The following is a 15,032-nucleotide window of genomic DNA, read 5'->3' as shown; positions in this document are numbered from 1 at the left end:
GTTTGTCCAGCAGAGCGTGCTCCGACTCCACTGTTTACAGAGCTGACTCTGAGCTGATGGTGGCTCTGCAACAGGGATGTAACGGTATGACGGTATAACGGTATACCGTGGTATGAAAAACAGACGGTTTCCATACCGTTGACTTTTCCTTAATGATGGTATTGTGTGAAAAAAATTAATTTAATTATATTTCCATTTACTAATGTTCATTTAATAAAAATAAAAAAATAAATTAAATAAAATGCTTAAATGAAAGATGAAAAAGTCGCATTCAACACCTCATGTCACTGTCAAACCAACGGACAGAAGCACATGAGCGCTGTGTAGAACGAAATGTCGGACTCGGAGGAGCCTCTTTTCCCCCCACCTAAGCGGTTAAAGTCCACTGTGTGGGAGTAGTTCGGATATTTAAGACACAAGAGGCAACATCAGTGTTGATGGACACCCTATTTGTGAAAAGTGTCGACTCAGTCGGGAAACACTTCAAACATGAAGCACCATCTCCGAGAGCACCATCCCACAGAATTTGTGGACATGAATGTAAGTGAAAAACTCTGTGAATTGTCTGGTAATCAATTAAAAAATACAGATCCCCTTTCATAGAATACATAAGCAGATGCTTATGATAGTTACCCATTATTTGGAATTGGTTTATAAGCTTACGTTGCATTAGTGCTTCTACTTTCTAAGTGCTTATCTGTAACATTTTGAAAGACTAAGGCAATGATGTAGTTGCAAAATAATAAAACCCACAGAAAGTCAAATTTACTGTTGTAAAACATTAATATATTACCTACCAGTGTGACCTGATCCATCATTTTGGGTCATATTGACCCCAAAATGCATTTTGAATGAACAACAAAAGTCTATAATTCAAATATATATAATACACATATAGAAATTAATGCACAAATGTAATATTATATTTAACATTTTGGCAATATACTCCTCTCGAATTTATTGTTCTAGTCAAATAATTAGCTACGGGCATTATTTCAATATAACTAATATAACGTTAACCCTGTCCCTGAAAACCATGTCTCTCATGTTTATCACATCTGTTTGCTGTTAGCCAGCTATAGTTTGTCAGTGCAGTCAGTAACAAAGCAGATTGAAAGGTAAACATAAGAGCATCTTTTTGCAGCTCAGCAGACAACGGTGCGGTGGTGGATTGTGTCTGATGAGTGTTGATTTCATGCTATGTTGTTACCTAGTTGGTGAGACACAATGCTGGAAAGTAAAATAAACAACGTCCATCTTTTACTGTCCATGACGACGAGCTTATAGCTAACTAGCTAATCACCTAGCTACTTTCATTGTTGTCAGCTAATGTGTGAACATGTATTCACCAAACTGTTTTGTTTAGGATTCACAGTTTGGTACCCCCTTCAACCGAACAATTCCAGTCGTTGCATTTATAAAATGTAATGTTTAAAAGTCTGGTTTTCCACCATTGAAAGTTTCCCCTGAACTTGTATAGCAGAATACGGTGTAACACCGCTGCTGCCGTTTATCTTGACTCGGCAGTATTAAAATAGTGAACATTGACTGATACTAAACAGTACTGATGTTTATTTAGCTATTTATTTTATTTTTATTTCTTCTTTATTTTAATGGTCAGCGTTTGACTGATACTAAACAGTACTGATGTTTATTTAGCTATTTATTGTATTTTTATTTATTCTTTATTTTCTCAGTGTTCATTTCTAGAATTTGTTGACAATGTATAATAATAATGTCAAATATTCTTTGATAAAAATATTTAAGAAAGCAGCCTTCTGAGTATCTCTGCATAGTCATATCGGTGCAAAATCCACATAGAAAAGGTGTTTTCATTCCAGCTCAAAAATTAACTATATCAGCCACCATATTGGTAATCTGTGAATTTTCCCTCTCTAAAATCGGTATCGGTCGGGCTCTAATTGTTTGTGATCTCGAATCGCTTGTGATCTTGTATTTCACACTTGTAAATCACTGTACAACTCGTATAAATGATCTGAAGATCAGGGGATCATGCTGCTATAACGTCTTTAATGGGACGTTTAAGCGACGTTATTAGGACATTACCACAACGTTTCTGGAACGTTACTCAAAGTTTGTCAAGATTGAACTTTACCAACACGTCTTCAAACTGGACTTAAATATAAACATGAGTTTAGCCACAGACAGAAAGTGTAAATAAACCTGTTCTGAAGTGTTTTAGTTGTTTTGTTCACCTCTTGTATATGACCAGTAATCCCAAAAGTATTTACACAAACTTCAGGAAACCAAAAAGTGTTTGTTTGTGTCCGTCTCTCCAATATATATTATCACCTTCATTGAACTCATTTACAGTCAGTCACTGGATTTAAAGAGCTCATATATCAGAAATTAAACATGATATTCACAGATTTCTTCTTGTTTCTCCTGAAACTGAATATTTTAAAGCGGGCGTCACAAAACAAGAGACACACGTCGATAAAAAGCTTCTTTTACAGTCATTAAAACGCCAAAGAGAGAAAAATGTACAACATGCACAACAAAATACAACTCAAATTAAATATAAATCTCACAAATGATGTAAAACACATTGAACACGTACCGAACTGAGCGCTCAAACTGTAGTAGTGTCTGAATTCGTCCCCTATTCACTATATAGTGCACTATTTGGGGTGTCGGAGTTATTTCTTCTTCTTCTCTTGTTTATCAGCTTTTGGTGCATTACCTCCATCAACTGAACTGGAGTGTGAAACAGCAATGCGGAAGGACAGCTCTTCCTTATACATATACATAAAAACCTATATTCTCGAATATAATCCTGTTGCTTTCATATACCTCAAAACATCATCTGTCATATCTAATTTCCCTTGTTTTCCCACCAAAATACTTTTCTTTAGATTCCCTTTGCCAGCAATTTTGAGTGTAATTCTTGTCTTTCATTGTTGTAGGCTGTGCAATGTAGAATAACATGCAGTGGCGGTTCTAGCTCGTATTGGACCTTGGGCGAAACCCGCTTCAACACGCCCCCAAAGTTGTTGACTGGGTTTGGGGTTACTTTATGAATAAGTGCATCAGTTTCCGATTTGCTTGTGAATTATGAGTAAGACATTATTACATTTTAATGAGTTTTTTGCTAGTTTGTCCTCAATCTCCTTTCCTTCTACTCCTACATGTGCAGGAACCCAGAGAAAACTAACGATGTTTCCTTGATTATGCAGTGTGTAATGGTATTGGCACACTTTGACTATATTTTCTTTGATCAAGACCCATTGATTGGGCGGTTCTATTTCCTGTCCATTTTAAGCTCTTAATGCTGCCTTGTGTGTGTTCCCAGCACTCATCAAACACAGATTTTGTGGGATGCACATCATTGTGTTCTTTTAATGATACCCAATAAGCCATTGATAGTTGTTGACGCCTCACTGTTAGTGGCATTTCACCCATCTCCACTTGCAGGGCATTTACAGGAGATGTACTAAAAGCCCCACAACATATTCTAAGAGCCTGCGTCTGCACCACATCTATTTTCTTCAGTAGTGAATCACTTGCTGTTCCATATGCCATGCATCCATAATCAATTGCTGATCTTATAAGGACACAATAAATGTTCTTGAGTGAATTGTGGCTTGCTCCCCACTCACATCCTACCAGGCATCTCATAACATTTAGTACTCTTTTACACTTTGTAATCAGTTTTCCAATATGTACAGTAAAGTTCAACTGTTTGTTTAGCCACACGCCCAACAATTTCACCACATTTACCTGCTCAAGTGGATGACCATATAATGTGAGATTTACTGCTGTATTTTTCTTTTTTGAAAAACACATTATTTGGATTTTAGCTGTTGACAGACGAAATCCTCATTTCATTGCCCACTCCTCAACCTGGTGTATCGCTAACTGGACCTTTTTTGCAGTGTACAAGATATTCCGTCCTCTCTTCCACACTGCCCCATCATCAGCATAAAGCGATCGTCCCGTTCTCGATTCAACATCATTATGTTAAATAAAAGAGGGCTGCATACACTTCCTTGGGGTGTTCCATTTTCAATTGGATAGCTGTTAGAATATGATGTTCCCACCCTGACCTGTACTGTTTGGTTATACACACCAAATTATATACTCTACCTCCAATACCCAATGCCCCTCTTTCTATAACATATCATGCTTCCTGTTTCTTTGACTTGGATACCTTCCCAATTATCTCTGTTGCTGTATTATGTATAATAGTACATATTCTTGAGTTATACTCTTCTACTTCAGCATCTAATCCACTTAATTTAACTAATCTCTTACTACATTCTATTTTGAACTTCTTCCACTCTACATCCCTTAATTTCCATCTAGGTATATGATCTTCTGCTATTTGTACCTCTGTTCCAATTGTGCAACATATAGGATCGTGGTCACTACCTATTGTGGACTCCTTCAAAACTTCCCATGTACTTTTTCTTGCCATATCTTCAGATATTTAGGTAAGATCTAATACTGATACTTGACCATGTACTATATCCAACCTTGTACCATTACCATCATTAAGACAAATCAATCCCTTTTCATCCAACATTTCCTCAATTATACAGCCATTAAAATCTGTACTAGTACTCCCCCACAGTGTATTATGAGCATTAAAATCACCACACCATATTACCTTATGACTATAGGAGCTCACAATATCCAAGTATCTCTTTATTAAGTCTGTTACATGAATTGTAAAAGTTGATCACTGTAATGCCACTATTATCTGACCAAATTCCTATAACTACTGCCTCTAATTCATTGTTGTTTTTAACACTAAATCTCAGACATTGTTTTGTAAAAGTAGCCACTCCACATCCATTTCCTGTTTCCCTATCCTTACATGCAATTATATATCCATACAAAACAAAGTCAAGGTGTAGTTTAAGCCATGTTTCTTGTATGCATATGACATCAGGTTTCTTCTCTAATTCATTGTGGCAGGGCGGAGGGTGGGGCTGGGTCGTGATTCCACACACCCAGCCCCTAATAAGGCTGATTAAGCCCGAGAGGGATAAGGCCGACCGGAGACTGCAGTGCGACAGAGAGAGAGTTATGGACAGCTGTCTGACGTGTGTGTGTCTCATTTTGGTTTATTTTATTATTAAAATATTATTTATATTATCAAGCCGGTTCTTGCCTCCTCCTTTCCATTAAACTGTGTTACATTCATCAATACATTTTTTTAAACTCTTGTCCATTTGCAATAAGACTTCTCGCATCCCACTGAAGTACAATCAGTCCTTTCATATATTTTCCACACTGGACGATTGTGTGCCTGCTGGTCCGGCTCTAAGTGCTTCATTAATTGATTCTATAGTGATATCTTGCACATCCAGGTATTTTTCTGCTGCACTAATAATAATCTTGATCCTTTCTGTTCTGCTAGGTGTTTGAGCTGAACAATTAATCACTTCTGCCATGAACGTTAGAAACTGACTTGTGTCCACCACTAGAGATTCTTTAGTTACCCTACAATGACTCCTCTCTTCTCATGTATCTTAACTGCATATAATGTGCCATGGCTGGGCATCAATGTGTTCTTGACTCTCTCAATGGCATCTGCATATGAAATCCCCTCTGTTATTTTAATGTTCTGTACCTTTACTGCTCTTTTCTTCACAACATCCCCTGTAAGCAGCACTATGCTCTCCCCCAGAGTTACACATTTATTCCCTCTCCACATGATCCATACTGATGTTCTCCACCACATTTCCCACAGCGTTGCTTACTATTGCACACAGCTGCCACATGACCATATCTCTAACAATTGAAACATCTCATTTGTGGTGGTATATACTCTCTTACTGGGTAGCTCATAAACCCAACCATAACTCTAAGTGGCAGCTTTATCTCCTGAAAATGAATCAGTACTGACAAACTGTCCTTTTTCACTTCATTTCTCGCATATTGCAGATTTAAACTTTGTTACTTTTGCTCCAGTAATTTTGCTCTTAATCACCTCTTCTGACATGGGTTACGAGAACCTTGCGATTCAAATTTTATAATTACCTTATATTCCTCCTTCCGTTTTTGAGCTTGTTTTTTTCATCACTATCCGTAGTACATCTATTTGCATGAGATTTTTTCCTTTTCCTATTTCTACTAACTCTCTGCCATCCAACATTGTTCAAAGTTCCCTCTGCACCTTCTTCCATCTCATCCATTCCCTGCTCACTTCCTGAATCATCGTCACTTCAAGTCATCTCTACTCCAGTCACAGCTCAATGTTCCAACCACCTCAACGACCAGCCTCTCCCCTTTCTACTTCTTGTGTTTTCAGGCGGTTTATAAAACAACTTCTGTTGAATTTCCGACATCTGCTGGACTGGAGTGTTTAAAATACCAACATCTGATTAATCAGTCCTATTGTCTAACTTTAAAATACATTATATACTTTAAACTCTTACAGCATTATACAGGAAAATGAAGTGACAGGTTTTATATTGCCATTGACATAAATGTGAAAAGTTGGGCTTGGTGTGAATAGGCCTTAAGCCTGAAGTGTCCTATTCAGCATTAAAAGCTTTGTCAAATTAATGTATATTTTAAACATGTACATGTTAATGTTAGTCAAAACAGATCAAACACTAGACACATCTTCAGATCATGAAAGATGGGCTTTAAAAGTGATATTAGACAATATTTAAACATACAACAGGCAAGACAAGTTGATATAAAGTAGAAATAATCAAGGTTTAACATTATTTTTTTTTTTACTTATTTAATTGTCTTTAAAATGGGTGGAGGGGGTTCACAGGTGCAAGACACCTTGTAAGAGCTGTCAATACGCAAGATTAGCTGCTGGTACTGTGACGCATCACAAGATGTGATTCTCATCATCTCCAGTAAGGCGTACTGCTCACTTTGAGACTGAACATTTATGGCTCCACAAACCATTGTTTAAAGGAATAGTTTACCCAAAATTAAAATTCCCTCATCATTTACTCACCCTCATGCTATCCCAGATGTTTACGACTTCCTTCTGAACACAAATATTTAATAGAAGAGTATTTAATAAATGTAGATCCATACAGTGCAAGTGAATGGCGACCAGAACTCTAAATATCCAAATATCACATAAAGGCATCATAAAAGTAATCCACATGACTCCAGTGGTTTATTCAATGTCTTTAGAGATTCAACCAGTTTTGGGTGAGAACAGACCAAAATATAACTCCTTTTTCACTTTAAATCTTTTTATTTATTTATTTATTTTTATTAACAATTTTATTGATTCCAAACATAATACATACAAACACAACATAAAAAAATGGAATCAATTATTCACATTATCACAGAATCAATGCAAAATCTTAAATTGCATCAGACAGACCCTTGCATCTCTAGATGCAGACTTGATGTTTTTTAGAATCCTAGCCCACACTCCCTTCTCCAATACCAAGTTTAAATCTCCCATAATCTCTTGAGAGAAGACGAAGTTCCATCCACCAGATTCTGAATTAACAGGGAGTAATACACTGATGCCTCATGACCTTTTCCAAAAGAAGTAATCACCACTTCCAGAGTATCTGCTGCTTTAGGGGGGTGTATACTACTCCCAAATATAGTACAGAACAGGTGGCACAGTTGTAAATACCTGAGATCTAGGAATCTTAAAATGTTGAACCAAATTTTCAAAAGATCTCAGCACTCCACTCTCATAAAGGCCGCCGAGTGTAGTAACCCCTCTCCCAATCCACTCTGAACAACAGAAAGGGTACTTATTAATACGTATTTTAGGGTTCAAACATATGCTTGAGGAAACATTTATATAAGTGTCCGAATAAAACACTCTGGACACTTTTGTCCAAACCACGTGCAAATGCGAGATAACAGTGTGAATTAACTTCTCCGGTTAGTTTGATAGAAAGGCTTTGCAATGGCGAAATAGGGGTAAGGAATTCCTGTTCAATATAAAACCAGGGAGGGGCTCTCTCAGGTGGAGGCGACCAATGAGCCAAATGTCTGAGAACCTAAATACATAATAATAAAACAAAATCTTGGGTAGGCCTAGCCCACCTTTGTCAATCAGCCTATGTAACTTATTGAAATGTAATCTGGGACGCTTAACATTCCAAATAAAGGACTTCGCTATGTTGTCAAATTGCTTGAAATAAGAGAGGGGGACATCAACAGAGAGAGACTGCAGCAGGTACTTAAATTAGAATACAATTCATTTGAATAACATTAACCTTTCCAATCATCCATAAATGTAATGAAGCCCACCTGCCCACATCACTTGAAAACCTTTTTATTAAGGGGTCAAAATTAACTCTAACTAAATCAGACAAATTTGCTGGGAATAAAATGCCCAAATACTTAATGCTCTGTTTGGGCCACTGGAAGGCACCCGGCTGAATAGCCGTTACTGAGCAGTATGCTGTCAGAGACAAAGCTTCAGATTTAGACCAATTGACTCTGTATCCTGAGAATTTAGAAAAGGAATTAATAATTCTGTGGAGGCAAGGCACAGATCTAGTGGGGTCGGAAATGAATAATAAAATATAATCTGCATAAAGCAAAAGCTTATGCACCATACCTCCCGCCACCACCCCTGGAAAATCATCTTCCTTTCTTATTGCGGCTGCTAATGGTTCCAGGGCAAGACAGAACAATAATGGGGAAAGAGGGCAACCCTGCTGGGGGCCCCTATCAAGAGTAAAATAATCTGAAATTAATCCATTTGTTTGAACCGCCGCTACCGGGTGTCTATAAAGTAACTTAAACCATCCAATTAAAGTATTCCCGAACCCTTATATTTCCAAAATCTTAAAAAGATAATCCCATTCTACCATATCAAATGCCTTTTCAGCGTCAAGTGAGGTGGCAGCGACTGGAGTCTGATCATTCACCACTAACCACATGATATTGATGAAACACCTAATGTATCAGAAGAGCTGTGGCCCTGAATAAACCCCACCTGATCTATATGTATAAGAGATGTCATAACTTTACTTAATCAGTTAGCCAGAATTTTGGACAATATTTTAACGTCTAGCTGGATCAGGGAAATTGGATGGTAACTCTTACAATCACTTGGATCTTTGTGCTTTTTAAGTATCAGACTGATCCGGGCTTGTGTTATGGTTGGCGGAAGCTTTCCATTCTTTAGCGATTCTGTATAAACTTCTAGCAAATGTGGAGCCAGTTCTGTAGCATAAGATCTAAAAAAATTCAGCGGCAAAGCCATCTGGCCCTGGAGCCTTGCCTGTAAAGGCCTTAATTACCTCGCCAAGCTCCTCCAAGGTTATCTCAGAATCAAGAAAATGTTTTTGCTCAGTCATCAATTTAGGGAGTTCTAGAGGTTCCACAAAGTTTCTAATATCTTCATCAGTAGACAAAAACATGGAACTATAAAGATCAAGATAGAACTCTTAAAAATTATTATTAATATCAATGGCTGAGGTAAACATTTCACCAACAGCAGATTTCACTGAGGGAATGGTAGAAAAAGACTCTCTCTGCATTATATATCTAGCCAAAAGCTTCCCTGATTTGTCCCCCGACTCAAAGTATGACTGTCTTGCCCTGAATAGCCAAAACTCCACCTTCCGCAACAAAATAGTATTATATCTATATTTCAATTGGGACAATTCTCTGAGGCCATCAGACGACATTCGGTGCATCAGCTCTGCCTCGGCACTTTTAATATTCCCTTCCAACTCCACGAGTTCTCGTGCTTTGGACTTTTTGATGAATGAGGCATACTGTATGATCCGACCCCTAAGAAATGCTTTAAGTGCCTCCCAAGCCACGCCCACAGAGGATACTGAGGATCAGTTGGTCTCCATGTAAACATTGATTTCAGCCTTTAACATTTGTTGGAATTCAGGATTTTGCAAAAGGGATACATTAAAGTGGCAACTATATGATTTATTTTTTCTGTATGTGGCAACACCTCTAAGCTCACCAGGGCATGATCTGAGACTAAGATGTTTCCAGTTGAGCAATCCACAACAGATGAAATGAGGGACTTAGATATAAATAAAAAAAATCTATTCTAGAATAAATCTTATGGACTGATGAAAAAAAATGTATAGTCCCTACCAGATGGGTTCAAAAGTCTCCAAATATCTGTAAGACCAAGATTTTTACACATCCTGTGAAGTGTCATTGTTGCTCTAGGGGGCTTGCACACTTTTGCTTCACTATGATCAATGACTGAGTCCATCAAAAGATTAAAGTCTCCTCCCAATATTATATCATGAGGGGTGCCAGCGGCTTGCAACATCCCTTCAAAATCTATAAAAGCCCTGATCATCAGTGTTAGGTGCGTAAATAGTAGCCAAAATCAACCTTTGCCCCTGAATTTCTGCTAAAACAATAATGACACTTTCTAATTTATCATTAATCTGTTTGAGACATTTGAATTGTAGATGCTTACTTATGAATGTAATGACTCCCCTGCTCTTACTTGAGCCAGCACTAAAGAAAACATGTCCACCCCATATCTTCCCAAATTTTTCAGCTTCCTGTGGGGAAAGGTGCGTTTCTTGAAGAAACACAATATCATATTTCTTACGTTTAAGAAAAGAAATAACCTTCCTTCTTTTTATGGGGTGCCCCAACCCATTCATATTCCACGTGGAGATAGACAATCCACTCATTTTAACATTTGACATTTTGACATATTAGAAAAAATAGATTGTGTGTCAAAAATGAAATTATAACGACCACATTCTAACATTAGTGCAACAATCAAATCCCGAACTTCCCCCGAACAAAAACACAGTGTGGCAGCGGGGGCGTGGTCGAGCATCCATCGAGAGAGAGAGAGCGGTAAGGGTGCATTCACCAGAGCCAAATTATGACTAACCCCTGTTTCTAATTGTAATGAGATTCGGGAGAGCGGCATAAAAGGACCATGCCAGCGCCAGATCGAGGGAGAGAGCCAGAGATCTAGAGTCCTGCTGGGCAGTTGATGTGTTAATATGAAGCTAATGAGTTATTTAGAAGCTAATGAGTTATTGTGAAGCTATTGAGTTATTGTGAAGCTGTGAGCTCAGAAAGTTGACAATTAAAAAGTCTTACTTGAAACTGAAGAAACTCGGTTCCCTGTGTTCTCCTTCCCTCCCTGTGTGAAGTTTTGCTACCCTGGTGCTGAAACCCGGGAACATGGACCCAAAGGAAGTACGCCCCATGGAGCCCTCGCCACTGGCTGAAGTCCTCAAGTCCCTCACCGGCCTGCAGCACACCCACCAACAGGCCCTGCTTGAGCTCCATCAGGACCAGGATTGCCGTTTCTATGAGATCCACAGGGCTCAAGCAGAGGATCCGAAGCCTCCTCAGCCAGGAGAAAGCCCCGGCTGCAACCCCGGACAAAACTAGTCCCTTGCACCCGCCCTCACTCAAGCCTTCCTCGACCTGTTCGAGCAGACCGCCGAGACCTGCCTTTGGCCGCGTGCTCAGTAGGCGGCCCGGCTTATCCCTTTGTTGTCCAGGGAGGCCCAACTCGCAGCTCAACAACTGCCGGCGGCTAGTCTCCTGGCCTATGACGTCTTGAAGAAAACCATCCTGCAGTGGGTTGGCCGGAGCCCAGAACAACACCACCAGCTCTTCCGGTTGATGAAGTTGGAGAGGACCGGCCACCCATTTGCCTTCTCTCAATGTCTCCGTGACACCTGCCGGAAATGGCTACTAGCGGGGGACCGCAACGTCGAGGGAATTATCAACCAAGTGGTGCTGGAACAGCTGACCCGCAAGCTTCCAGAAAGGGCGGCAGAATGGGTCCAGTGCCATCGCCCGGTGTCGCTGGAGAAAGCGGTCCAGCTGGCGGAGGACCATATGGTGGCATGCCCAAGGGCAGAAGAGCCCTCTCTCTCTCTCCCTCCTCCCTGTGCTTCTCCCATCTCTTCCCACTGCCCCCTCCCCTCACACTCTGTCCTCTCTCCAGGCCCTGTTCCTGCACCCCAGGGATGTGGAAACCTGCCGCTGAAGCCGGTTCCTCGCTTGCGGCAGTTTATCCCTTTCCCAGCGACTTCAGTGCCTTCCTGCTCTCCCCCTCAGGCAGATGCACCCGGTCCCTCAAGTGCGGGTGTAGCACCAGGGCCGGCCTGCTGGCATTGCAGGGATCTGGAACACTTCCGGGATCAGTGTCCTGTGATGGAGCTGGGAACTGTAGTCCGGATCCCCGACGCTCCACAGGCTGCCCCCGATCGGGCTAGAGGGTACAGGATACCGGTAAGAGTCAAGGGGAGTACACACCAAGCCTTGGTGAACACGGGTTGTAACCAGACCACTATCCACCAATTCTTGGTTCAACCCGAGGCTTTGGGCACAATCAAAAGGGTGAGAGTGAAGTGTGTGCATGGGGATATTCACATTTACCCGTGGTGACTCTTGTGATAAAATTTCGGGGAACAAAACATAGAGTGGAGGCTGCGGTTAGTTCCCACCTCACCCATCCGCTGATTTTGGGGACTAATTGGCCTGAATTCAGAAATGTATTAAAAGGACTATGCGCGCATGGGTCCTGCACAAAAGCGACAAGATGTGAACTGTGCGATGCTCTGGCAGGGGAGGCGGAGCCGGGGCCGTCTTCGTCAGCTCCACGTCAGGATGACATGGGGGGGGGAGAGGCTGCGGCCCCTCCCATCCTCAGGGGATTTCCCAAAGGGGATTTCCTTTTGGAGCAGTCATGACACAAAACCCTCAAGCACGCCTTCGACCAAGTGAGAGTGATCAATGGTCAACAACTCCGGCCGAATGTCATGCTTTCATATCCCTATTTTGCAATTATAAACAAGTGGATGTATAGAGTGACGCAGGACGCTTAAACAAAGGAAGATACAACCCATCTCTTAATACCGCGGAACCGCCAGGAAATGGTGTTCCTGGCGGCTCATTAAAATCCGATGGCGGGTCACTTAGGAGAAAGAAAAACACTGAACCGACTAATAGCACGTATTTATTGGCCGGGCATTGCCGGCGATGTTCGCAGGTGGTGTATGGCATGCCGTGAATGTCAGTTGGTGAATCCACCGGCCACCCCAAAGCACCACTGCGCCCCCTTCGCTGATCGAGGTCCCCTTCGAGAGAATTGGCATGGACTTTGTCGGGCCATTAGAGTGATCAGCACATGGACATCACTTTGTATTAGTCCTAGTGGACAATGCAACACGATATCCATAAGCAGTGCCTCTGCGCAACATCTCAGCACGTTGTGTTGCGGAGGCACTCTTCAAAATAATCTCCCGGATGGGGATTCCGAAAGAAATCCTCACCGATCGGGGCACAACCTTTTATGTCACGGACACTACGCGAGCTCTACGAATTATTGGGTATTAAGTCAATTTGCACCAGCGTTTACCATCCACAAACAGATGGCCTGGTGGATCGATTTAACAAAACTCTTAAAAACATGATTCGTGGGGCCTGGGTAGCTCAGTGGTAAAAGACGTGGCTACAACACCCCTGGAGTTCGCTAGTTCGCTAGTTCGAATCCCAGGGTGTGCTGAGTGACTCCAGCCAGGTCTCCTAAGCAACCAAATTGGCCCGGTTGCCAGGGAGGGTGGAGTCACATGGGGTAACCTCTTCGTGGTCGCTATAATGTTGTTCGTTCTCAGTGGGGCATGTGGTGAGTTGAGCACGGATGCCGCGGTGGATGGCGTGAAGCTTCCCCCCACGCACTCAACAAGCCACATGATAAGATGCGCAGGTTGATGGTCTCAGACACGGAGGCAACTGGGATTCATCCTCCACCACCCGGATTGAGGCGAATCACTACGCGACCACAAGGACTTAAAAGCACACTGGGAACTGGACATTCCAAATTGGGTAAAAAAAAAAAAAAAGAAAATCCAAAAAAAATCCACCCAAAAAAACATGATTCGTAAATTTGTGTACAAACTTACTATCAACCGACAGAATGAATGTCAATACAACACTATACAACCTACTGTATATTATATATATACTATTTTTATTGTATACTGTGTGTTCTATATTGTGTGTATTGTATAATGTACATTGTATATTATTATTTGTATATTGTGTTGTTAGATATGTAAATTGTGTTGTGTTAAACCTGATGTTTATTGTAAATTGGTATATGTCACATCACTGTCATGACTACTACAGGTGCATCTCAATAAATTAGAATGTCGTGGAAAAGTTCATTTATTTCAGTAATTCAACTCAAATTGTGAAACTCGTGTATTAAATAAATTCAATGCACACAGACTGAAGTAGTTTAAGTCTTTGGTTCTTTTAATTGTGATGATTTTGCTCACATTTAACAAAAACCCACCAATTCACTATCTCAAAAAATTAGAATATGGTGACATGCCAATCAGCTAATCAACTCAAAACACCTGCAAAGGTTTCCTGAGCCTTCAAAATGGTCTCTCAGTTTGGTTCACTAGGCTACACAATCATGGGGAAGACTGCTGATCTGACAGTTGTCCAGAAGACAATCACTGACACCCTTCACAAGGAGGGTAAGCCACAAACATTCATTGCCAAAGAAGCTGGCTGTTCACAGAGTGCTGTATCCAAGCATGTTAACAGAAAGTTGAGTGGAAGGAAAAAGTGTGGAAGAAAAAGATGCACAACCAACCGAGAGAACCGCAGCCTTATGAGGATTGTCAAGCAAAATCGATTCAAGAATTTGCCACCACACACAGACATGTCAAGGAATTTGGCTACAGTTGTCGTATTCCTCTTGTTAAGCCACTCCTGAACCACAGACAACGTCAGAGGCATCTTGCCTGGGCTAAGGAGAAGAAAAACTGGACTGTTGCCCAGTGGTCCAAAGTCCTCTTTTCAGATGAGAGCAAGTTTTGTATTTCATTTGGAAACCAAGGTCCTAGAGTCTGGAGGAAGGGTGGAGAAGCTCATAGCCCAAGTTGCTTGAAGTCCAGTGTTAAGTTTCCACAGTCTGTGAAGATTTGGGGTGCAATGTCATCTGCTGGTGTTGGTCCATTGTGTTTTTTGAAAACCAAAGTCACTGCACCTGTTTACCAAGAAATTTTGGAGCACTTCATGCTTCCTTCTGCTGACCAGCTTTTTAAAGATGCTGATTTCATTTTCCA

At 40.9% G+C, this 15,032-nt stretch overlaps 2 protein-coding genes across 2 annotated transcripts in view; both read right to left on the bottom strand.

Moving 5' to 3' along the window:
• Nucleotides 1-2,652, bottom strand: part of LOC127418625 (zinc finger protein 239-like) — a 197,029-nt gene extending 194,377 nt beyond the window's left edge. The window contains exon 1 of the mRNA XM_051659280.1: nt 2,582-2,652. The gene's annotated coding sequence lies outside the window, so the exon portion shown is untranslated. The remainder of the gene's footprint in view (nt 1-2,581) is intronic.
• Nucleotides 1-15,032, bottom strand: part of LOC127418577 (zinc finger protein 721-like) — a 620,351-nt gene that overhangs the window by 64,585 nt on the left and 540,734 nt on the right. The window lies entirely within an intron of this gene.

Source organism: Myxocyprinus asiaticus, chromosome 28, assembly GCF_019703515.2.
Source record: "Myxocyprinus asiaticus isolate MX2 ecotype Aquarium Trade chromosome 28, UBuf_Myxa_2, whole genome shotgun sequence".
Lineage (NCBI taxonomy): Eukaryota > Metazoa > Chordata > Actinopteri > Cypriniformes > Catostomidae > Myxocyprinus > Myxocyprinus asiaticus.
Note: the sequence above shows the minus strand (reverse complement) of the source record. Positions and strands in the feature narration are given on the sequence as shown.